Source organism: Pinus tabuliformis, chromosome 2_2 (assembly GCF_031772625.1).
Source record: "Pinus tabuliformis cultivar Carrire ecotype Pingquan chromosome 2_2, CPIR1, whole genome shotgun sequence".
Taxonomy (NCBI): Eukaryota; Viridiplantae; Streptophyta; class Pinopsida; order Pinales; family Pinaceae; genus Pinus; species Pinus tabuliformis.
In genome coordinates, this window is record NC_142300.1 from 563,871,886 (window position 1) to 563,896,170 (window position 24,285).

The window sequence follows — 24,285 nt, forward strand, 5'->3', positions numbered from 1 at the left end:
TTCTTTCTGGAATCTCCATGAAAAATATACATATCACCAGAGCAACATCTGATATAAGAATCGATTGTAGCAAGCCTGGGTCATCCTAAGATCAAGGGGTTCCCTCCCATAGGGTTCTTTGGTTGAACCACAATGAAATCTACAGAATATTCCCAAGAATCTAAGGGAATGACCACATCATCCAATACTCCTTCCGACTTGATTTTAGATTTATCTGCTAGTTCAAGCACAATGGGAGTAGGATGAATATGGACCAGTCCAAGTTGATCCATGGTTTTCTTGGTCATAAAATTAATGGCTACCCCTAGGTCTATAAATACATTGGAGACAAGAACAAAAACTATCTGAACATAGACAATAGGGTTTCTGGTGGTCGGTATATTTTTCCATGTGCATACATCCCATCATTAACTCCGCTGCTCTACCAAAAAATTGAATGGTTTGGGGTTCCAATGTTGTCCTTCCCGAATTATTGAGACAGAGTTCCATAATGATTTTGTACAAATTGGATCTCTTTGATAGCTTGGAGCAAATGTACCCTTATGAAAAGGTTCCTAAGCTCGGAAGCCAGGCTAGACTTAGGAATGGGGTCTTTCTTCTCCACAACTAACCTCTTTGGATAGGGAGGTCGGTTGGAAGAAGATGAAAAGGGCTCAAAATGTAAAAGGATAGGCTAAATGGTGTCATCTTTTTCGAAATGGTCAGGAGTTTCCTCGTCTCCTTTCTCATCGATAATCACCACGGGTTTCTTTTGATTCTCTGAGGTTACGACCTTCCTTGATCTCAATTGGAGATCATTAACTCCAACTGGCATAGTCTAAAATCTAGATGAAGAAAGCGGGGTCATAGAATGTATCATTTGTACTGCTTTATTATTGGGGTTGGGTAAAGGTTGAGCAGGTAGCTGAGAAGGTCGAAATGGTGGAGGTAACAACAATGGTGGGATAGGTTGACTCAGCTGAGGTAATGATGGTTGAGGCATTGGGTAAGGTGCATATGTAAGAGGGTATGATTACATAGGTGCATGATAGGAATTATGTGAATGATATGAATGGTTTGGCCCTCTCCATCCTTGTTGCCAAGATTGGGAGGGTTGTCCATAATGATATTGATTCCCTTGCTACCAATGCTGAGAGTGACCAGTGTTAGTGTAGGAATATGAAAGTGAATTGTAACCAAAAGAACGTGCTGGAGATTCGGGAACCATACCTTAACTTACTTGAGGCCAATTCCTTCTTGCTCCCATACCATGCAATGATTCCGCTTCAGGTTGTCTCCCCTCCAATACAACTTTCATCCCAGGTATAGAGGGACATTTATCCATAGCATGGTTATCTGCACATATTGCACATTTATTAGTTTCTTTAATATCTAGAGGACATTCTCTTAAAGAATGCTTTCTTCTACATTTAGGACAGAAAATAGAAAATATCTCTTACTCTTCTACAAGTTTCTATTGAAACTTCAAATAGTCTATTTATTCACTAACATTATTCATTATTTCAATTTTCTATTTTCCATTTTTTTTCTAATCCAATAATCATAGCATCAGTAGATTTAGTTTTTCTGTTTTTATTCCCAATTCCTTTACCGGATCTATATTGATTCCTTGAGAATTTCCTACACAAGTCACAGATCTGATCAAAAATATTTTGAGCAATATCCCCTTGTCCTAAAAAACTTAAATTATTTCTACCATCATCAGTGAGCCCACGTAAGAACAAGGTTGTAATGGTACTTAGATCAAATTTGTGCTTTGACGTTTGAAGGATATACAGGAATCTCTCCAAGTAGTCCTCTAAAGTCTCATCATCATTTTGCACAATAGTAAATATTTCATCTTGAATATCTCTAGTTTTACAATATTCCTGATATTTTGACAAGAACACTCTCTTCATTTTCTCCCAAGAAGATATAGTGTTTCCTCCTAGTCCCATGAACCAGCGAAGTGCTACGTCCTTGAGGGTTGCAGGAAACAACTTTAACTTTTGGGCATCAGATGAATAATCATAACTCCTACACAAAATATCAAACTCAAATAAGAAAGAGTCTGGGTCTTCATGTACCTTACCATAAAAATGAGGAAGAGCTGATGGTGAAATGTTTTTCATTTGTACTTGTGTATCAGGATCCACAATCGGGAATCCGAAAGTGGATTGTTCCTCATTTACCTGATTTTCACCACTTCCTTCTGCATGGTATTCCATATCTTCTATTGTTGTTCTTCCACTTGAAACACTCTTAATAGGCTGAGAAGGCTAACTATGGATTCAAACAATCCCCTTCTTCCCCTTTATGGGTTGTGTCACACCTGAACCATTGCTACCAAGGCCTAGGTCAATTGTTCCTATGTGATGAGTTTGAGTTTGTTTGGACTTTTTGCATGAGAAATAAGGCCCAATATGAGTTTTGGTTTCAGATTTGTCAGTGTTTCTTTGGCCCCTAGTGGGCTTCAGACCCCTACCTCTTTTAGGCATTCATTTCAAAAAATGAAAAAACAAAATTCAAATAAAAAACTGCAAGTTTCAAAACATAAATCAGCACCTATAAATTCCTTCAAACAATAGAAGCACACTGCATAAAAAAATAATAGCAGACTTACCCCTATTGCAAAAAATGGAAAATTCTTACCAATTCAAATCACCTCCCCGGAAACGGTGCCAAAATGTCGGGTGCAGGAATTGTGCTTGAGCAAACTCCTCAACACTTAGTTGTCAACCTGAGGGTTTCGTAAACTTAGTGACGAAGCGCAATCAATGCCAGAAATGGTATGAAATTTTCCTATCTCTAATCCTACTTCTTAAAGGAAATTCTTTGCAGAATCAGACAGAAAACAATAAGAAAGGTAATTAACACCAAAGAAACTCTAGTGTTGGAATTTAAAAGACAATTTGCATGTAAATCAAGTAAAGAAATTCCACACAATGAAAACAATCTTAAATGTTGAAATGAAATGCTATGTTCATCTTCAGGTGGATGGCTAACAATCTGACAAGTGGGCCCTTGTAGAATTATTTCTTCATTCTGATCTTCCTTTCACTCAAACAACCTGTCCTTACATTGTTACAATCTGCTTGCACTAGTACAGGTACAGTATCTCTGTGCAAAAGTATATATACCTCCCTTACTGGAGACTTATGTCTTAGTGAAGGTGCTCTAAGGTTAAGGGCTTAGAGCACTCTGTTTCTGTGACAAGAGACCAACTCTTGTACCAAAGCAGAGCTTCCTTAACCTAGTATCCAAATTACTTTCAAAAATACTGGAAGATGTGCTGGAAAAGAATTGCAACTGTAATTGAAATTATGAAGTAAATTATCTATGAAAAAGGAAATTCTTTAATTAATTAAACCTTGAAAAGGAAATAAACTTCATGGAATAAAAGCACTTCAAAAGAATCAAACAGTAGTCTAAGAGTTTTGCATGTGTTATCTAACTTTAGTAATCCATTCAAAGATACTTATGTTATTTTCAAGTATAAAGATGTGCTTTTAATAGCGAAGATAGTTAATAAATTAATGATTCATTTACTTGCGTAATAACTAGAAATAATATGCATAGAAGTGATTCACTATTCACTACAAAAGAATGATTAAACCAAAGTGCAGGCAACACCATGCACTGGTGCAGGAAAGAGTTCTCTGCATGATCCGATCAAAAACGAGTTAAAACAAAGATTGAGAATAAAATAAATGCAAGAAAGATATCTCATAAACAAAGTAAACAAAACTAACTCTCAAACCATGGATCCGTTTCACACGTTAGCTACAAAAGATATTTTAAATCAGAACTTGAAAGATAAAGATTAAAACTATAACATCACATAGATGCAAACAAAATATCCACACCTTCTTTCTGAATAACGAAAGCGAGAGGGGTAAATGAGTTGGGTTGGCTGGCCCTAGCCAACCAACTCCTTCCCCTTCTAAGGAATGAAAAATCTTAGCACTTCGAAAGATACATCAAAGATAAACTAGATGTTGTGTATGCAAATCATGACAATTCTATTGTATTACTTGATTCGGCAAATATACATGATAGATCAGTCCAGCCCCAAAGCTAAGATGATAACCAGATTACATAAACAAAATTACAATCGATGGTTCTTTTCTTACTAACCTCCTCCTACATATATCTATATTTTATATAACCTTTAGGCTCTAGCCGCTTTAACTAATTACAAACATTTATTGTTTAGGCCATCGGCCGAACAGACTTAGAAACCGAAATTAAAAAATTGGCTAGCGGTTATAATACACATGAATATCTCTTGGTTGTAACCTAACTTTGGAAAATATTCCCTGATTGTGCACCACTTGTTATCCTACTTCAGTTCATCAATAGCTAAACTCAGAGTCAAGGATCGAGACCCGTCCTCGTGGAAGATTTGGCTTCTCGAAAATCTTGGACAGTCTTCGTGGTGGTGCAGGAATCTACCTACACTAGTCATACTCATTCATAATTAATACTAAGTTCCATGGTTACTCTAGGAAATTAATATGAGTTACAAGATATATGTAAATAGGCATGAAATCCATATAAAATGATTAATAAAGTGCTGAAATAAATCTTAATATAAAATATGATCATGTGCAGGAATGGGTAACTATCTTGTACTAGTGCAGGAAGGAAGGGTCTTTTATTGAGATAAAACAAAGGTTGGTTTTGATGGAAAAGTGGTAGAAAATAGGGAGATTTAGGATACGAACACTGATCAACCTAGAAAAAAAATGCATGATGATTTTTTCATCAGGTCCCTTTTCTTGTAGTATTTTAGGACATCCTGTAGTGCTATAGGATCTTCCTCTAGCAACTACATGACATCCTGTAACAAACCAAAGGATGCCAAAAAGTTTATTTTGAGCCTCGAGGATGGATGACATTGGTAGGGACATGGTTGACATGGATTAGATGGAGTGGATGGAGGGAGAAATGGAATGAAACTTGAGCATGTTGTCCCTATAGCTCTGCATTTGCCACTATCTTCAAAAACCTACAAAATGACATAATTTATTAATGGACAGGTTTGAGTTCCCTGTCATGGTATTCTTTTTATTTTTTTCTTAGGACAAATAGGCGTTTTCGGGAAAACTAGTGTCTTTTCGATCTGTTAGTCCCACTAAGACAGGTAGCTATCTCAGAAACAAACAATCAAAGCAATTTGTGATTTCATTTACGTATGGTAGATAAGAGAGAAGTAAATGGGACCAACCTGGATCTTCCACTTGGCTCCTTGCTTGATTTCTCTCTCCCTTGATAGAGTTTGTAACTCCTCTCCTACTTGTCCCACTTTAGAGAATACATGTAGAGTCAAGTAACAAAACACCATCAAAGCATCTCAATTTATAATATCATAAACAACGTAGAATCAGAAATACATTGACCATACAATTTCATTCACAAATACACGATTATATGGAGGAAAACTCAAAGAAATTTATTAATAGTAGAAGAGAGGATTACAACCCAGCTGTCTGATCTATCATCATCCTCCTAGCATCAAAGCCCTCTTCACCTCATGAAAAGCAAGATCACCCAATAATACAATGTCTCTTCTCAAAGATAAAGCAACAACACTTCCTTACAAATTACAAAATTCCAGCCTCCAAATCTCTCAGATGAGGGATCCATTTATAGATGTCTTGCAAGGGTGTGAGTTAGCTCTGGGTTTTTGATTAGTGTCATTCCACTGATAGTTCTTGGTTCCACTTGGATATTTCATTGATCTCTTACTCATCCCTGGGTGAATTCAGAGAGGCAAGTGTCATGGGAGAAGTTTCTAGAAGATTCCATGAACTTCCACTTAGTAAACTGTCTCTACCATTTGTCCATTCTCGCTCATCACACCCTACAAAAGGCCTCTGTTAGGCCCCTATACTACTAGTGTAACCCCTTATTTTTATTAGTACAACCCACTTATTATATTGATGTACCCATGTAGTGCCCATATTGTTACTATTGTGCCCCATAGAAGCCCACTATTGTTATTATTGTGGCTTTGTATTATTATTGTTAGGTTGGCTAGGTTATATTGTGACTCCTGAGACTCCTATATATAGAAAGGAGGTCTTTTCATTTGTATCATCCAAGAATTGTTCATTTATGTAATGTAAAGGAGGTTGCCCCCTCGAAGAAGCTAAATTATAAGGTGTGGATCTCTCTTTTCTATCTTTTTGTGAGCTGGTTTCATAACATTTGGTATCAGAGCTTTGGATTCTAGGGTTTTGCTGCTCCAAACAGGTCATCGTGGCATTTTCGCTATAACTTTTTTTCTGTGACGTTTCAGAAGTCGCAAAAAAAACCCATTTGAGAAGAAATCGTGCTGAACCTTGGATCCAAATTTCAGAGATTTTTGCGCGATATTTGCGGAGATATGATCTGAGGAAGTTGGTCTTTTTGCAGACTCCTGAATTACACTCAAAATAGGTGACCTGGGGAAAATCGTCATAACTTTCGTTCTGAGCATCGGATTGAAATTTCGTAAGAAGGTACAGAAAGAGGATGGACTGCAGTTTTCTTTTATATATTTTTCAGAATCAAAGGTTGAAAAATTGACACGTGGCACTTCATACAAGTTCGCTCTTCTGGAAAGGTCTATAATCAGGTCATCTTGGGAGATGGTGCATAACTCTTTTTTGGAGAATCCAATTTGGATCAGATTGGTGGAATTGGAAAGAGGACACATAGAGATACTACAGGTAGCAATTTCAAAGCTTAAATATCCGCAAGTACAGAGTTACAGTCGTTTCAAGTTCGAGGTCCTAAAATCAAGAAAAAGCAAGATGAGGAAGTTTGATGGCAAGGATCCGGTAAATTGGATACTTTTGATGGAGCAATATTTTGATCTACATGGTGTACCATCATTACAAAAGGTATGTATTTCATCTTCATATTTAGAACCAGATCAATTTTTATGGTATAAAGGGCTTTGTTCTCGTAAAAAACTTGTTACATGGTCAATTCTCACGGAGGAAATGATAGCACATTATGAGGATACAAAGAGCAACACCTTCTTTAGAGCAACACCACAACAATTGGAAAGAGTAAAAGGGCTTTGTGACATATTTGAAAGTAAAATTATGGCAACAAGGAAGTCTACCCCTCACAACTATAAAGATGGACGTGTTGTTCCTCCTAGCCTTCCACAACCTACAAGGGTTACACCACAACAATTGGAAGAAAAAAGAGAAAAAGGGCTTTGTTACAATTGTGATAGCAAATGCACTAAAGGTCATAAGTGTGCTAAGAGAAATTATTTTACATAGAGTATGAAGAGGAGGAAGAAAAGGATCAAGAAACATCAAAAGAAGACGATATATGCCAGGACCCGACCCTAGAGAAAGAAGAAATGAATCAGAACATATCTTGTAAACTATTGGCAAGAATGACCACTCCTCAAACTCTCAAGATAGAAGGAAATATCAAGAAGAAAAAGGTGCAAGAAGTGAAAGATCACATCAAGAAAGAAGAAATGAATCCAACCATATCTTGTACTTCACTGGTTGGAATTACCACTCCTCAAACTAGCAAGACAGAAGGACATATCAAGAAGAAAAATGTTCAAGAAGTGAAAGATCACATCGAGCGTCAAGAAATGAATCCGACCATATGTTGTAAAGGATTGGAAGAAATTACCACTCCTCAAACTCTAAACATAGAAGGACATATGAAGAAGAAAAAGGTTCAAGCAGTGAAAGATCACATCGAGCATCAACAACAAGTTCTCCAAATTTTAAAGGATAGCGCCACTTCGGTGCAAAATCAAATGAAACAACAGGAAATGTTGGCAATACTACGTGCACTTAAAAAATGGCGACCTTACCGAATGGGAAGACTCTTCAAGGATGAGGATGTGGAAGCATTGTTTTGTGCTATTTATGTTATCCAACTAGATTGGATAAACGAAGCAAGGGATGAAGGGAAGAAGTATGAAGAAGTATGGCCACTTATTCAAAAGTTGCAAAAGATCCCAATTCAAATAATATTGCCAAAAATTGAAGAGGAAGGAAAAATCATATTGGAACCTGGAGTAGTCACAGAAACAAGAACCCGACAACTACAAAATCGATCAATTTCAGAGTATTTCATCAAGTGGAAGAACTTACTCGCTAAAGATTCCACATGGGAGGACAAGAATTTTATACAGAAGCATCAAGAACTACTCAAGCGTTGAGGACAACGCTTTTTGAAGGAGAGGGGCATGTTAGGCCCCTATACTACTAGTGTAACCCCTTATTTTTATTAGTACAACCCACTTATTATATTGATGTACCCATGTAGTGCCCATATTGTTACTATTGTGCCCCATAGAAGCCCACTATTGTTATTATTGTGGCTTTGTATTATTATTGTTAGGTGGGCTAGGTTATATTGTGACTCCTGAGACTCCTATATATAGAAATGAGGTCTTTTCATTTGTATCATCCAAGAATTGTTCATTTATGTAATGTAAAGGAGGTTGCCCCCTCGAAGAGGCTGAATTCTAAGGTGTGGATCTCTCTTTTCTATCTTTTTGTGAGCTGGTTTCATAATAGCCTCTTCAGTATGCATCATACCTAGCTAGTGTAGCAACCAGTATGCATTGCACGGTGACCATGGAGCAGTTAGTATCGTCCAGTTTTGGCCAGTTTTGAGTGGTTTTTCAGGTGGAACTTTTGGGAAATGATGTAATCAGTTGACCATGATCCTTTAGGGTATAAAACAACACTTTTAGGGGTTAAAGAGCCATTGGTTTATCGACATATGTGAATGGGGTTGAAGTACCCAAATATGTCTATAACAGTTGCCCCCTAAAGCATGAGGTCGTAAATCTTTTGATGTCAGGTGAAATGCTTTATCATGAGGATCTGAGGTATTCGAATTGGAAGGTGACCTGTATAAGATACAATACAATATATCATCATCATATTGTTTTCATGATTTGGCTAAGGCAGGCATTCCCATGCTCAGCTTTATAAATTCATTTTCATGTACATAGGACAGATAATCGTTTGCTATTGCAAAATGGTGATTCTTTATATGTAGAGTCATCATCCCTTAGCTTGGATGATCATCTGTGCAACTTCTATGTACAATTGATGTCTTTATTTTCCTAAATATATCACAGCTTGGATGGATGAAACTAGATCCGGGGTCTTCAAACTCATTCAATTTTCGCTCGATGTACAAGTCGATCCATGTGAAAATATGTTATGAAGTCGAACATGGAAAGACATCGCCTGATTACTAGCCAATAATGTAAGCTATTAACAGGCGCGAGAGGAGTCACCGATAATGATAATGATCCTCAAGGTACTACAGTACAATTCACGTGGTGTGAATATATGAGCCGATGTTGAACACCACGCAAAATCTTTCGGTCGAAGGCCATTGATGTAAACCTGTCACCAGAAGTGAGAAACTTGCCATTGAGGCATGCAAGCTTCAAAGTACTGAAAGGGTTGTTTCTAAGTCAACTTCTTGGATAATGAGTTAATGTTGACAAGAAGTGACCCATAGTAGGAGGCCCTTGATGTATCCCACATCTACAACTCAAAATGAAGCAAATGATTTTTCTGGAGGTGAAAACGATCTGATGATACAAGGTTCAGGAATGGCGGTCATGAAAAATGAAGGGTGAAGGTATTGCAGTGGATGAGGCGTTAGCTGGATGGTAAATTCTCTAAATGAATTCTCTTGAACATGTCAGCGACACTGAGATGGATTGGTAGCGTTAACACCAAAAGATGGATGGTACGGAGGACCAATGGTTATATGACCGGTGAATAGAATAACCCAACCCGACCCAATCATGGTGATGGAGTGAAAGTGTCATGTCCAAGAGCGACCTGCTACCAATAAAATTCTTTAAGTTTTCTTCCCTTTTTCCCCAGTCATTGCTAACCAGTACCTCTTTATTTTTGTCAATCTTGAGGAGGATAACATATGCTTGTTCTATAATTTTCCCTTCGAGCAAACCTGTCGCTATGTTTTAGCGAGCCTAGCGACAGTGAAACTCGTTCTTGTCTGGATGGACAAGTTTGTTGCTATTATTTTAACGAGTTTAACGACAAGGATAACTCAGTCCTTTTCATGTTTAGAGAGTTTGAAAAGGGATGAAAAGGAAACTCCAGTAGTCCTTTTTTGTAGAATAATCCCTTAAGTTCGAAAAAGTATAAAATAATACGAAAGGGATGAATTTTCGATCACTTTAGCGAGTCGAAAAAGAAAAGCGCTCGATCTTTTTGTTTAATAATCCCTCAGGTCCAAAAATATTAAAATGTATAGGAGGGATGGTGCTTCCCCTTACTTTAACAAGCTAGAAAGGCCAATAGCTCGACAATCTTTTTATATTTAACAAGTCTAAAACGAGTTTAAAAGAGACTCTTTTTTTTTAGCAACGAGTGGTGTTTTGGGGTAGCAACTGGTTCTGGGTAAGCTTGGAATGTATGAAAACATGGTGATGTGAAGAGGGTGGCTAATAGGACCACTAGTCACAGCTTTTCCTCAAAAGGGTAAACAATCAAGTGGAAGCGTATGATCAGCCAAAAGAATGGAGGTGACGGTAGGAAAACGACCACGGTTCAAAAGGCTGATAGCAGGGCAATCACAAAGGTTATTTATCGAGGGTGGATTCATTTTTTAATGAGCTTGAACCGGGAGAAACTATGCTCATAGGCAGGTTTACTTTTTAACGAGCTTGAACCTTGTGGAAACATTACTCATACCAGTCATTTATAGATGTCTCTCAATGGTAGGTTTATTTTTTAGTGAGCTTGACCTCTATGATAACATGTGCTCATTGCATTTTATGTAAGCTAGAAATGACCAAACTACAAAGCTAACTACACTAAAGCTAAGGAACTACTGAGGTTAGGTAGGATAGTTTTGTCTTTTGTCTAGACAAAACACTTCCTTTACTTCATCTGTGCGATGTAAACAAAGGTGAATGGTGGATCAGACCAATCACCTAGCCTAAGAAGTTGAGCTAAGAAGCAAAAAGCTAAAAAACGAAATTGGTCATTTTTTGCTTGCATAAAAAGGTTTGCATGCCCCCAGGTATCAAGAAAAGGAGAGTCTCTAGGTAACCATATGGAAGTCACTGCGGTTAGGAAAGATTGTTTTTGTCAGCTGTTAGACAAAAAACACTTCCTTGGCTTTGTCCATCGAAATAGACAAAGGTGAATGGTATGAACACATAACCTGTCAGGAAACCTATATTTTCAGTTGGGTTTTCCTGCCGAAGCAGACCAGGGTGCATGCCCCATAAGCTTCGTTAAAGCCTGAAATTTTTTGTGTCTCAGGCAGAAGTGATGGAGAACCAACTAATTTCCAAGCAGTTGAGGAAAGGATACTCACTGAAGCCCCTTCATCTATGTTAGTGCCAGACATGATCATTTTGTTAACTTGTACTATGATCTGGAATGGTACATTAGATGGAAGGCGGGGTCTTGCTAGTTGATTCCAATCAAAGGAAATGACTAGAATGCTCAGAGGAGGTACCGGATAAATGGATGGATGAACCTCATGAACTGGGGGGATTTCCTCCTGTTGTAAAGGAACAGGTGGATTGCCCCCAAGTTCATCAGACTCTGTATTGACAAAAAGAATTTGAATGGTGTCGTTCTCATTCTCTTTGGAAATTGTATCATCTGAAGGTGGACCTTCTGAAGGCAAGACTAGGTCAATTGCCATCTCGACCTGTTGACTTTGGTCCAGTATGGACTCAGAAGGTTCACTTTCAACGATATGAATTTCGATCGACAATTGAGTTATGCCAGTTGGGTTTTCAACTAGCGACAAACTTGGTGAGAGTTTCTTGTATCCAGGTGGAAGTTGCTACGGTGAAGCAGGACGGTTATCCAAGACACTTTTGGCTTCGTCCAAAAAAGGACAACGGTGAACAGCATGATTACCTTCACATAACCTACATGGAAATCTGACCTTTCCTTTCTATCCGTTGACTTCATTTTCAGTAGTTAATGGTGTGCTATCAACCTAACTTCTAGAGGTTGATGACACCGAATGGTGGGAACGGGGAGACCATTCTCTCAAGATCCGCAGAATGCAAGGACAACCTTGATGAAGGTGGCCTCCCTTGCAAATTATGCATGGATATTTGTGCTTGGAAAGTTCGGTGTGCGGATTTTCACTAGATGATGCATGGTTGCCCCCTTGCTTAACTAACTTCTTCTTCTTCTTTTATTTCCCTTTCTTCTTCTTCTCAGCTACTTGGTTTTTAGTATCACTAGTTTCACCAACCGAAGAGGAAGAAGGGGAAGGAGAAACAATCAAAGTAGAAGGTGAAGGGACAACTTTAGTATCATCTAGTTACTGATTCGATTGCTGAGGAATCACGGTAGTTTGAACGACAGAGGTTGAGAATAGCCACACCGGAAGGCCAATTGTGATTTCTGGAAGGGACACTGTAGCCATATACGGAGCACCAATATCTCCCCAAGAAGAGAAAGGACTAGGATTCCCCCCACGAGGGGTTCCTTGATTAGTGAACTCCATTATCTCAACTTAAGATCAACAAAGGAACAGGGATGTTATTCTGATTTAAATAAATTTTAATGACGCTTTGCCACAACTTTGCTTTTCCAATTTTTAAGAGTCGAGAAAAAGCTAAATATGACTCTACTCGCCTTTGATTTTTAATGAGCCTGAAGTGACAAGTGCTCAGATGGACCTTTTCTTTTAAGGAGTTGAAAAGGAATGAAAGTGACTACTCTGGAAATCTGGACAGAGGGATTACCAAACCAATCGCAAAACTAAAAAATACACCTTGGTGATAAAGTAAAGAGAAATTACCAAGGACTTATGTACGGAAGTCAATCTTCTTGAATGTTGTGTTCAGTGCATTGCGATCGATAGGGCAACAGACACAACTTCCTATGGATAAAGGATATCAACCTACTGTGGTCTCCCAATATATACTCAACGGTACGGGGAGCACAAGTCCATACTAGCACTTGTCGTATCAAAGAGGAGGAATCACCCAACCTTCGATGAAAATGATAGTTATCAGGTTTTATGACGCCGGAACACATCTCTAGCCTAGACTTCTAAATGTGTTGCATTAGGTTCCAAAGCGTTTTTATGTTCATTGAGATTTATTTTAGAGTTGATCTTGTTTAGAAGTTTGTCTTTCAAGGTTCACCACGTGATGTAGATGTAAAATTCCTAAATATGCAATCTAAAATGATAAACAATCGTTTATTTTCTTTTAGCAATGAAAATCCTAGCTACTAAGGAAAGAAGATTACGATTCTTTCAACAGAGAGCAAAGAGCACACACTAAATGCACTTTTCCTAAATCATTTTCTGCATACAGTCTAAATGCAAATGCAAATGCATGTATTTGTTTTTCATTTCCTTAATGTGAGAATGCCAAAAAGGAAAACTAAGTATAGATCTGAACTATTTTCCTCAAAGAGACATCTCGACAATTTCTTTTCAAAATGAATGGAAGACTAAAAGATAGTTTTCGATTTTGAATAGAAAATTGCTTTCGACACTTCAAATATTAACAATTTAAATCAAATACATGACAAAAAGTACAATCGACTATCTGGAGGAGGAAGACTTTACGACATTCTTCTTTTTGACTCAAAATGACAGTTACGACGCTTTTTTGCATAAAAACGACAGTTCGATTTAAGCTACTTTTTGACGAAGGATTGTAAATGATGGACAAATACATAAAAACATTTACTAATCCTAATCAATGGAGGCTAAACTATGTAAAGGAAAGAGGTTTCAGCAATGAGATACTGATCATAAGCAGCAACACAATCAAACAGAGCTGAAAATAAGGACAAAAACCAAATTTTGAAGAGAGAAATGAGATCACTCAGTCATCGCACCTGTGCTTCTCAGAAACAGGGATGCATCTCACCTGCTACACATGGGAAGTGTGATGCATACTAGTTTCCAGTTACAGGCCATGCGATGGGCCAAGGAGTGAAACTGAGTTGGGTTTTTGGTCAAATTTGCAGCTGAGTTTAGGGATTTAGGCTGAGCTATTATGAATGGTAAAGAAAAAAGTACACGGGTATGATCTTAGGAGGTTATTGAGCTACCACAAGGATGCTTAGAATGCTTGTAAGTTAGATGTTCAGTTCATAAACTAACCTGGAGATTGACTAAAGCAACATTCATTTACTTTGCAATTGCATAGCAAGAGCAGTTCGAAGGCTATCTGGCTAACTTCAGGCTCCATCTGTAGTTTATAAAGCAAACAACAATAACAAACAAACAAACCATTTGCTCCCTAGTCGAGTTGACATTTTTTTCTGGGAAAACTAGTGTCTTTTCGATCTGCTAGTCCCACTAACACGGGTAGCTATCTTAGAAACAAACAATCAAAGCAATTTGCGATTTCCTTTACATATGATAGATAAGAGAGAAGAAAAGGGGACCAGCCTGGATCTTCCGCTTGGCTCCCTGCTTGATTTCTCTCTCCCTTGATAGAGTTTGAAACTCCTCTCCTACTTGTACCACTTTAGAGAGTACCTTTAGAGTCAAAGTAACAAAACACCATCAAAGCATCTCGATCTATAATATCATAAACAATGCAGAATGAGAAATACATTGACCATACAATTGCATTCACAAATAACAAGATTCACAAATACACGATTATATGGGAGAAAACTCAAAGGACTTTACTAATAGTAGAAGAAAGGATTACAACCCAGTTTTCTGATCCAACATCATCCTCCCAGCATCAAAGCCCTCTTCACCTCATGAAAAGCAAGATCACCCAACAATACAATGTCTCTTCTCAAAGATAAGCCAACAACACTTCCTTACAAATTACAAAATTCTAGCCTCCAGATCTCTCAGATGAAGGATCCATTTATAGATGTCTTGCAAGGGTGTGAATTAGCTCTGGTTTTTTGATTAGTTTCATTCCACTGATAGTTCTTGGTTCCACTTGGAGATTTCATTGATCTCTTATTCATCCCTGGGCGGATTCAAAGAGGCAAGTGTCATGGGAGAAGTTTCTAGAAGATTCCATGAGCTTCCACTTAGCAATCTATCTCTGCCATTTGTCCATTGTCGCTCATCGAACCCTACAGAAGACCTCTTTAGTATGCATCACACTTTGATAGTGTGGCAGCCAGTATGCATCGCACCTTGACCATGGGGCAGTCAGTATGATCCATTTTTGGCCAGTTCTGAGTGGTTTTTTAGGTGGAACTTCTGGGAAATGATGTAATCAGTTGACCATGATCCTTTAGGGTATGAAGCAACACTTTTAGGGGTTAAAGAGCCCTTGGTTTATCGACATATGTGACCGGGGTTGAAGTGCCCAAATATGTCTATAACAATAGGCTGCCTCGAGAGAGGTTTTCAACCTACCTGCCTGCCCTAGGCACCTCAAGGTAGGTTTTCACCTAGGGATCTTTTTTTTTCCCTTTTTTCTCCTTTTTTCACTCCTGGGCTACCTCAAGGAGGTTTTCAACACAAGAGTTGGCCTTAGATTGCTCATGTAGGTTTTCATATAGGTCTCTTATTGGTTTTTTCTCTTTTTTTTTTCACAAATAAAAATAGTTTTCAAGAGTGTTGTGACTTGGAAGCTAGGAAACTTCCAATCACATTTACCTCCTTGCTAATGGTGCTAATGAACTCTTCCTTGGGCAAAGGTATTTTGTAATCCTTCAATCTATATCCATTGACAAGCAAGGGAATACCTTCATCTTCAATCGTCTTGATTTGAACAACTCTATTATCATGACACTTCTCTATCAAGTATGGGCCTAACCACCTTGTCATCAATTTTCCTTTGAAGTCCTTGAACCTGGATTCATATAGCAGATCCCAATCCCCTTCTTAAAAAACCTTGTCCTTGATGTTCTTGTCATGCCAAACCTTCCTCTATACTTGTATAACTTCAATGTGTAGGAGGGTCGGCATCCTGAATTCATCTATACCATTCAACTAGAGTTTCCTCTCCTGCTATGCCTTTTAACATCCAAATCCAGTTGTGCTACCATTCTCAAGGTATTGTACTCAAACTCAATGGATATCATAGCCTTCTTTCCATATACTAGGTCATAAGGGGTGAAACTATTGGTTGTCTTCCAAGTTTTATTATAGACCCAAGTGGACTCCACTAGTCTATCAACCCAATCTTTTCTGGTGCTTCTCATAACCTTGTTGAGGATGTCTTCTAATTCTCTATTGGTGACCTCTACTTGTCCATTGGATTGAGGATGACATAGAATATATTTTCCGTGCTTTATGCCATGCTTCCTTAACAAATTTTCGATCAGATGTGATTTGAATTGAGCTCCTAGGTCAGTGATTAGTTCTCTAGGGTACCCAAATTTTTATAATACATTCTCCCTTAAGAAATCAGCCACTTTCTCCTTTGTTTCTACCTTGATAGCTTTGGTCTCAACCCACTTTGTCAAACAATTAGTGCATACAATTATCTACTTTTTCTGCCTTGATGGTGGATCAATTGGCCCAATTAAATCCATGCCCCACTTGTCATATGTATCTAAAGCCACCTAAGGTTGCAAGGGAATTTCATCCTTGGGAGTAGGTTTCCCCATCCTCTGGCACTGATCACATCAACTGGTGTATCTTCTTGCATCTTGGTGGAGAGTGGGCTAGTAGTAGTCAGCTTGCAGTACCTTGAAGGTTGTCCTCTTGGCAGCAAATTGACCTCCACAAGGTGCATCATGATAGGCTAAGAGGGTGTCAAATATTTCCTCTTCCCTCACACACCTCCTCAATATTTGATCTAGGCCCAATTTGAATGGATTTCCTCCAATCCAAGTGAATGGGGTGCTCTTCCTTAGAATCTTGCTCTTCTCCCTAATGTTAGATTTGGAGGGAACTTTGCAACAACTAGGTAGTTGGCTATGCCAGCAAACCATGGAGAGAGAACTGAAATAGCAAATAAATGCTCATCTCACAGTTGATCATTAACCATCTTTTCCTCACCTGTAGGCAAACAAGTCTAGACAAAAAAATCTATAACTACAGTTTCTTTGCCTCGCTTATCAATGATGGTTAAATCAAACTACTGCAATAAAAGCAACCATCTAATAATTCTAGCATTCACATTAGGCTTGTTCATTAAGTATTTGATAACGACATGGTCAGTATGGATAAAAGTTTGATAACCAGTGATGTAGTGTCTGAATTTATTCAAGGAATGGACAACAGCTAGGAGTTCCTTCTCAGTCACAGTGTAATTCAGTTCAACCTTTGTTACAGGGAAAAGTGTCTATATAGAACTACTTTATCCCACTAAGGTGTGACAGTTGCCTTAGAAACAAACAGAGAAAAGCTACTTATGTTTTTCCTTTATGAATTATAGATAGAGAGGAACAGAAAGACAAACCTCTGTCTTGCGCTAATCCCTTGATTCAATCCCTCTCTTCTTTGATAGTCCTCAGCTACCTGCTCCCTTGCACGCCCAGCTTCACAAAGTACCTGTAAGATCACAGAAGCATAGCACTATACAAAGACATGGATCTATATGTAGAAATTTTGAATAATTTAACGCATATTCAATGGAGATTATCTTGATCATGTACTATTGCGGAAAACATACACAATACATAAGCTCCTCTACGTTGATCATCAATATAGCAGCATCAATAACAATAAAACATCAAGAGCATTCACACATTAACACAGTATGTATCCCGGGGAAAGAATCTCGCTAAAAACCCCAACTATCTGTATATTAATGATTGAGTCATGTAACATTACATAGCATAATACTTCTCACAAGTATCTCCACCTCTGTTACACACAATACAGCTCAGATCTGATCTCCAAATCTCTTCCACTGCTTGCCTGCCTCCGCTGCTCAATACCTACTCAAGAACTGATGAGAATGGCTCACCAAACTCATTTTTCACCTGCAAAATAGTCACTCAATCTTTGTTGGACATGAGCACAAGCTATAATGTGGGCCAATACGTGAGCAAACTCATTGGCATACTCAATCCCTTTATTGTGCAAGATCTGGTGCACAACTATAGTCACAACTGATAGCAATCTGATTCTCTACCACCTGTCCCTGTTGAACTGAACATGCACTGACATGCAACTGAGTTAACTGATGTATTCATTAGTTGTATTATGAGTTAATAACTTGTGAATTAATTAATAACTAATTCACCCAACTCATCTCTAGTCTATTTGCCAGTTAGACTAAATACAACCAGTTTAACAAAGCTAAACTGAACACAACTCCATCAACTCCACAATCAACTCCACCAAACTCAACTGATTGAGTTCTAACTGAAGTCATGCATGCAACAACTCAACTGACTCATAAGAAAAACGTATTTCCTTCTGACAGCTGCATGTGCCACCTCTGTAGCTCAAACTGAAGTGCTCCAAGAGAATAATATTAAGTTTATAGTCCAAATATTATTGTGAGATAATAATATTTGACTTTTCTATTTTTGACAGCCAGTCTAAAAATAGACTTTGATCACTCACACTGTGATCACTCACACTTTCATCAAAAATAGAAGTCCATCTATTTTTTCCCAACTTGATCAATCATCCATAAACAACAACCTGCAATCCATAGACATGATCCATATGTCTAAAAATAGACATAGTCTAAAAAATAGATTTGCGCCAAAAATAGCCTACGGGCCCACTGAGTGAAGGCGACTCTTTTCACTAAGCTCCATCATCTTGTTGCAATCTCAACACTATAATCATAAACAATCTAGGATCAGATGTAAATTGACCATACAAATGTAACAAGCATCATTGATACAAAAGCATGGAGGAAAACTCAAATAGCTTTTATTGATAAACAAGAAAAAGAGCCAGGAGGAGTTACAACCAGTTGTTCCGACCCAGCATCAACCTCCCAACAAAGAAGCCCCTCTTCACCTCAAACAAAGCTTAGATCACCCAACAATCTGATGTTTGTCTCTAGAAACCAACAGCAATTCCTTACAATATGAAAAATTCCAGCCTCTGGATCGCTTGGATGAGGGATCCATATATAGATATCTGTAAGGGGGATGAGTCAGCTTGTGATTTGATATCAGTGAGGCAAGTGTCACAGGAGAAGATATCGGAAGCTTCCATTGCCTCTCCACCTCGCGGAATGACACTGCCATTTGTCATTTCTCGCCCATTGCACCCCATAGAAGGGACTTTTTAAATGAAACGCACCCTCACAGTGTATTTAGGTGAGATTAAATGCACTTAGCCAGTGGAGCAGCTGCAATGATCCTATTTTGACCAATTCTGAGCAGTTTCTCATGGAGAACTTCTGGGAGAAGTTGTAATCTGTTGACCTTGTTCCTTTAGGGGTTAGAACAACACTTTTAGGGACTTAGGAGCCCTTGGCTTATGGAAATTTCATGCTTGGGGTTGTAGGGTACAAAAATGTCTATAACAGTTGCCCCCTAAAGTATGAGGCTGTTAACCTTTTGGTGTCGGGTGAAATGCTTTATTATGAGGATCCGAAGTTCTTTCAATGCTGGGAGGAGACCTGTAATAAGATACAATACAATACATTATCTTCATAATATTTTCATGATCTAGCTGAGGCGGGCATTCCCATGCTCAGCTTTATAAATTCATTTTAATGTACATAGGATAGACAATCATCTGAGTGTAGAATGATGATTCTGATAGAGCCATCATCCTTTTGAGTGGATGATTATCTGTGCAGCAATGATGTACATTTAATGTCTTTATTTCCCCTAAATATATATCGCAGCCCAGATGGATGAAACTAGATCCGGGGTCTTCAATCTCGTTCGATCTTCACTCAAAGTACAAGTCGATCCATGTGAGAAATGTTCTGAAGTCGAACATGGAAAGACATCGCTTGATTACTAGTCAATGATGTAAACTGTTAACAAGCGCGAGAGGAATCACCAATAATGATAATGACCCTCAAGGTACTGCAGTACAATTCACGTGGTGTGAATAAAGGACTTGGCGTCGAACACCACGCAAAATCTTTCGGTCGAAGGCCATTGATGTAAACCTATCGCCGGAAGTGAGAAACTTGCCATTGAGGCATGCAAGCTTCAATGTACTGAATGGGGTGTTCCTAGATCAACTTCTTGGATAATGAGCTGATGTCGACAAGAAGCGATCCGTCACAGGAGGGCCTTAATGAATCCCACATCAATGACACGGAACGGAGTAAATGATTTTAATGGAGGTGAAAACGATCTGGTGATATAAGCTTCAGGGTGGCGGTCATGAAAGAATGGAGTATAATGTATGGTAGTGGGTGAGAAAGAGGTAAATTCTCTGAATGACTTCTCTTGAACATATCGGTGACACTGATGTGATGGATTGGTAGCATTAACCCCAAAGGTGGATGGTATGGCGTGACCATGGTGATGTGACCAGTGAATGAAACAACCCAACCCGACTCGGACACAAAGCGGAAGTGTCATGTTCAAGAGCGACTTGCTACCAACAAAGTTTCTTTGAGTTTTCTTCCCAATTTTTCCCCAGTCATTGCTGACCAGTACCTCTTTATTTTTGTCAAGCTTGAGGAGGATAACATATGCTTGTTCTATAATTTTCCCTTCGGGCAGACCCATCGCTATGTTTTAACAAGCTTAGCGATAGTGAAACTCGTTCTCGTCTATAGACAAGTTTGTCGCTATTAATCTTTTTAACGAGTTTAACGACAAAGATAACTCGGTCCTTTTCAATTTTAGAGAGTCTGAAAAGGAACGTAAAGGTAACTCCAAAATTCCTTTTTCGTCATCTAATCCCTTAAGTTCGAAAAAGTATAAAACAATACAGAAGGGATGGATTTTCGATACTTTAACGAGCCAAACAAAACAAGCGCTTGATCTTTTTGTGTAATAATCCCTCAGGTCCAAAAAGATTAAAATCTAGAGGAGGGATAGCACTTCCTGTCCCTTTAACGAGCTGGAGAGGCCAATGGCTCGACAATATTTTCATATTTTACGAGTTAGTTGAAAAGAGCTTAAAGGAGACTCGTCTTTTGAGGAACGAGTGATAAAATGGGTAGCAACTGATTCCAGGTAAGGTTTGGAATTTCCCAATCATGGCAGTGTCACAAGGATGGCTAGTGAAATCACTCTTCGCAGCTATTCCTCAAAATGGGTAAACAATCAAATGGAGGTGAATGATCGGCCAATGGAAAAAGTGGAGGTGACAGTGCAAACACGACCAAGGCTTTAATGGCTGAAGTACTACATTCACGATGGTTATTTACCGGGGAATAGTTCATTTTTTAACGAGCTTAAACGCGGGTGGAAACATTTGCTCATGTCTTATGATTATTTTTTAACGAGCTTGAACTATGTGCTAAAACTGCTCGATTGAATGGTCCCATTTTGATTTTACCATAAATAGCTTTGTTCTTTCAAAGATTGCACTGTACTTTCAACTGCTTCATCAAACTAGTCAGAAATGAACAATATATGCTTGAAAATGAGTTTAGAACACTAATATTTTACTTCGAACTACGTAAAAAGTAATTAAAAAGTGTTTTTACCTCTCGTTTTACCATTTCATTTGAACTTTGGTTTGTTGGAGCTTTGGAGGTGCTTTTCCCCTTGATTTTCATCAGCTGATTTCGGGAGGTTCCATGGACGATTCTCGGCGTCGTCTGGACCAGGTAAGAGCTAAACATGAGCTCTTTCATTTCATGGTTTCCATTTTGCATTTTGAGCTTGATTCCTAGCTTTTCTGAGCCCCTGGGGTTTGAAGAACTCGTTCTGCCTTCAGCGCACCCTCTGTGTATCGAAAGGTGCGTTGAATGTTGACCTGTATAAAGGCTATCTGACATTCAATGCACCTAGAACACTGCTGCAGGTGCGTTGGGCGCAGAAAAGGAATTTAATGCACAATTTTTGATGGAAAATTTTGCCTATTTCTTACCAAAATCAGGATCTAACTCTTCTCTTGTTTGTTTTTTCAAAGATCTTTGGAGTAAGATGACCATTACATGGCGAGAACGTGAGCATGAAGAAGAGGACATGCTTGCCCTACATGATCCAGTTACAGTAAACACACTGCGGAATTGTGGCTTGCTGAAGTTCTTCCGCATTTCTAGCATGAGACAACATATCAACTTACTGCAGTATTTGCTCGATGTTTGGGATCCTACCAATCAGGTTTTCCAGATCAGGGGAAAATCTATCCCCTTGACTGTAGTAGACATCTATTTCTTGACTGGCTTGTCGAGGCGGGGTGCCCCCATCTCTTTATCAGGTTCAGCCCGAGGAGGCGACTCTGTGAGAGATTATGTCCGCCGGTACTACAGAGAAGGATCTCAGCCGAGTAAAGACGGCAAGATCATCATCCGTGATGTCACTGACAGGTCCCTCAGGACTATTCTATTTACTTTTGGTAGGATGGCCGGTAGTGTGGCTCTTCATGTAGCCAACCGATCTTACATGCAGTATGCCTTGGAATGCCTCCAACCGAAGGTGTTCAACTGGTGCGACACAGTGCTTCTTGTGATGAAAGAACAGTTGACCAAGATAAAGAGCGGGAGGTTGAAGAACTTTGGGTACGATTCTATTTTGACCGCCTTTGCCTTGGAGAAGATACCACTTATGCAGCTGCAGTATATTGCACTCGATTTACCTTCTCCTACTGAACCACGTATGCAGAGATGGGTTGACCATATGTCTAGACATGCTGGCCAGTCTCAGATTTCATTTTCTGATACCTTCTTTAGGTGGTTTGATCGTCAGGAGATGGTTTATTCCGAGTATCCATACGCTGGCATGGACTTCCGGGGTGATCCATATTTAGTACTGCCGGATGGCGAGCAGTGGGGCGCCATTGGTAAAATATTTGACCATATCCCTGTTTATCGTTTTTTTTATAATGTCCTTGTGCTTTATTTTATCAAGACTTTAATCAAACTCATGTGTACATGCAGATGTTGGTCCTGTTCGTCCAGTAGTTCGCCTGAGAGTACCGGCTGCTGCCCCAGCAGGAGAGGCCGTCGGAAGGGCTATCCTTCACGACCTCGACGTGGCTGAGACTCTCACAGCATTACAGGAGCAGGTTGAGGGCCTCACTCTTGGTATTCCAGATGTGAGGACTGACGAGCCACCTTTGAGGTTACAGCGGCATACTACTGGTGTGCCTAGACGATGAACTCGTCTCTTACGCATGATCACACAGGCTGTGACTTGCTATCATGAGCATCATTAGACTAGGGTGCCCCCTAGAATTTTGAGTTTTTGGGTCATTTGACCGATTTTGTCTTGGTTACAGAACATTATGTGTAAACCATAAACATTTATATATATTTTTTATTTTTGGAGTTTTACTTTGGTTAAGTTACATGATCCAAATGCAAACATTGATGGTATGTTTCTTTTATAAATGTTGCAAATGTCTATCTAACACATAATTTGCTAATGAGTCAGTTAATGTGTTTAAGTTTCTGGAAATATGTTGATATTAAATAAAATCAAATTGTCTTTCCAAAATCTTAACCCTTAGGAACATGCGATAAATAGCTGGGTTTCAGACAGAATATATACCATTGAGTTGTAGTATTACGAGCTGTGAGTCTAGCCTAACAATTAGTCGGCGTATACCATGTGTGATGGCATCAGAGAGAAGTTCTATCAACGCGCTATATTCAGCGATGTTATTTGTTGATCGACCAATACATACCCCTCTGAAACTTACTAACTCGCCGCTTGGATCAAAAATAGCCCAGGCTGCGGAAGATAGGTTCCGCGAACTACGACTTGCTCCGTCGGCATATCCAACACATGACTCCAATAGGTTTGACATCTGCAATAAATGTAAAAAGTGGATTACTTGACCAAAATAAACACTTTAGTGAAAACAAAAACATAACAAAAGCATACAGGTTACCATTACACATAGTAATGCTTGAGGTACAACCTATTACAAGGTTGCGCCAGTCGAATTCCATCATAATCCATTAACTCGTAGGCTCCTTTTGCTAACACTCGTTTAACAATATAGGGGCCCATCCATAAAGACTTAAATTTACCTGCTCCCAATTTATCGGATTCTTGGTCGTAAAGCAAGACCAAGTCACCTTCTGAGAAGACATGGGGTTTGACATTTTTGTCGAACTACGCCTTGACTCATTTCTTATGGGCTTCATTAGCCAAAGCGGCATCACGACGGGTTTCATCCAATTGGATTAATTCCAAGAGACGAGATTCTTCTTCTGAAGTTCCGGGGAGGAGATCAATTGCGAGTTTGAGGGACGAGATTTCACACTGGATTGGTAAGACTGCTTCCAGGCCATATACCAGTTGGAAAGGTGTAAACCTGGTTGCATTCCTTACCGATGTT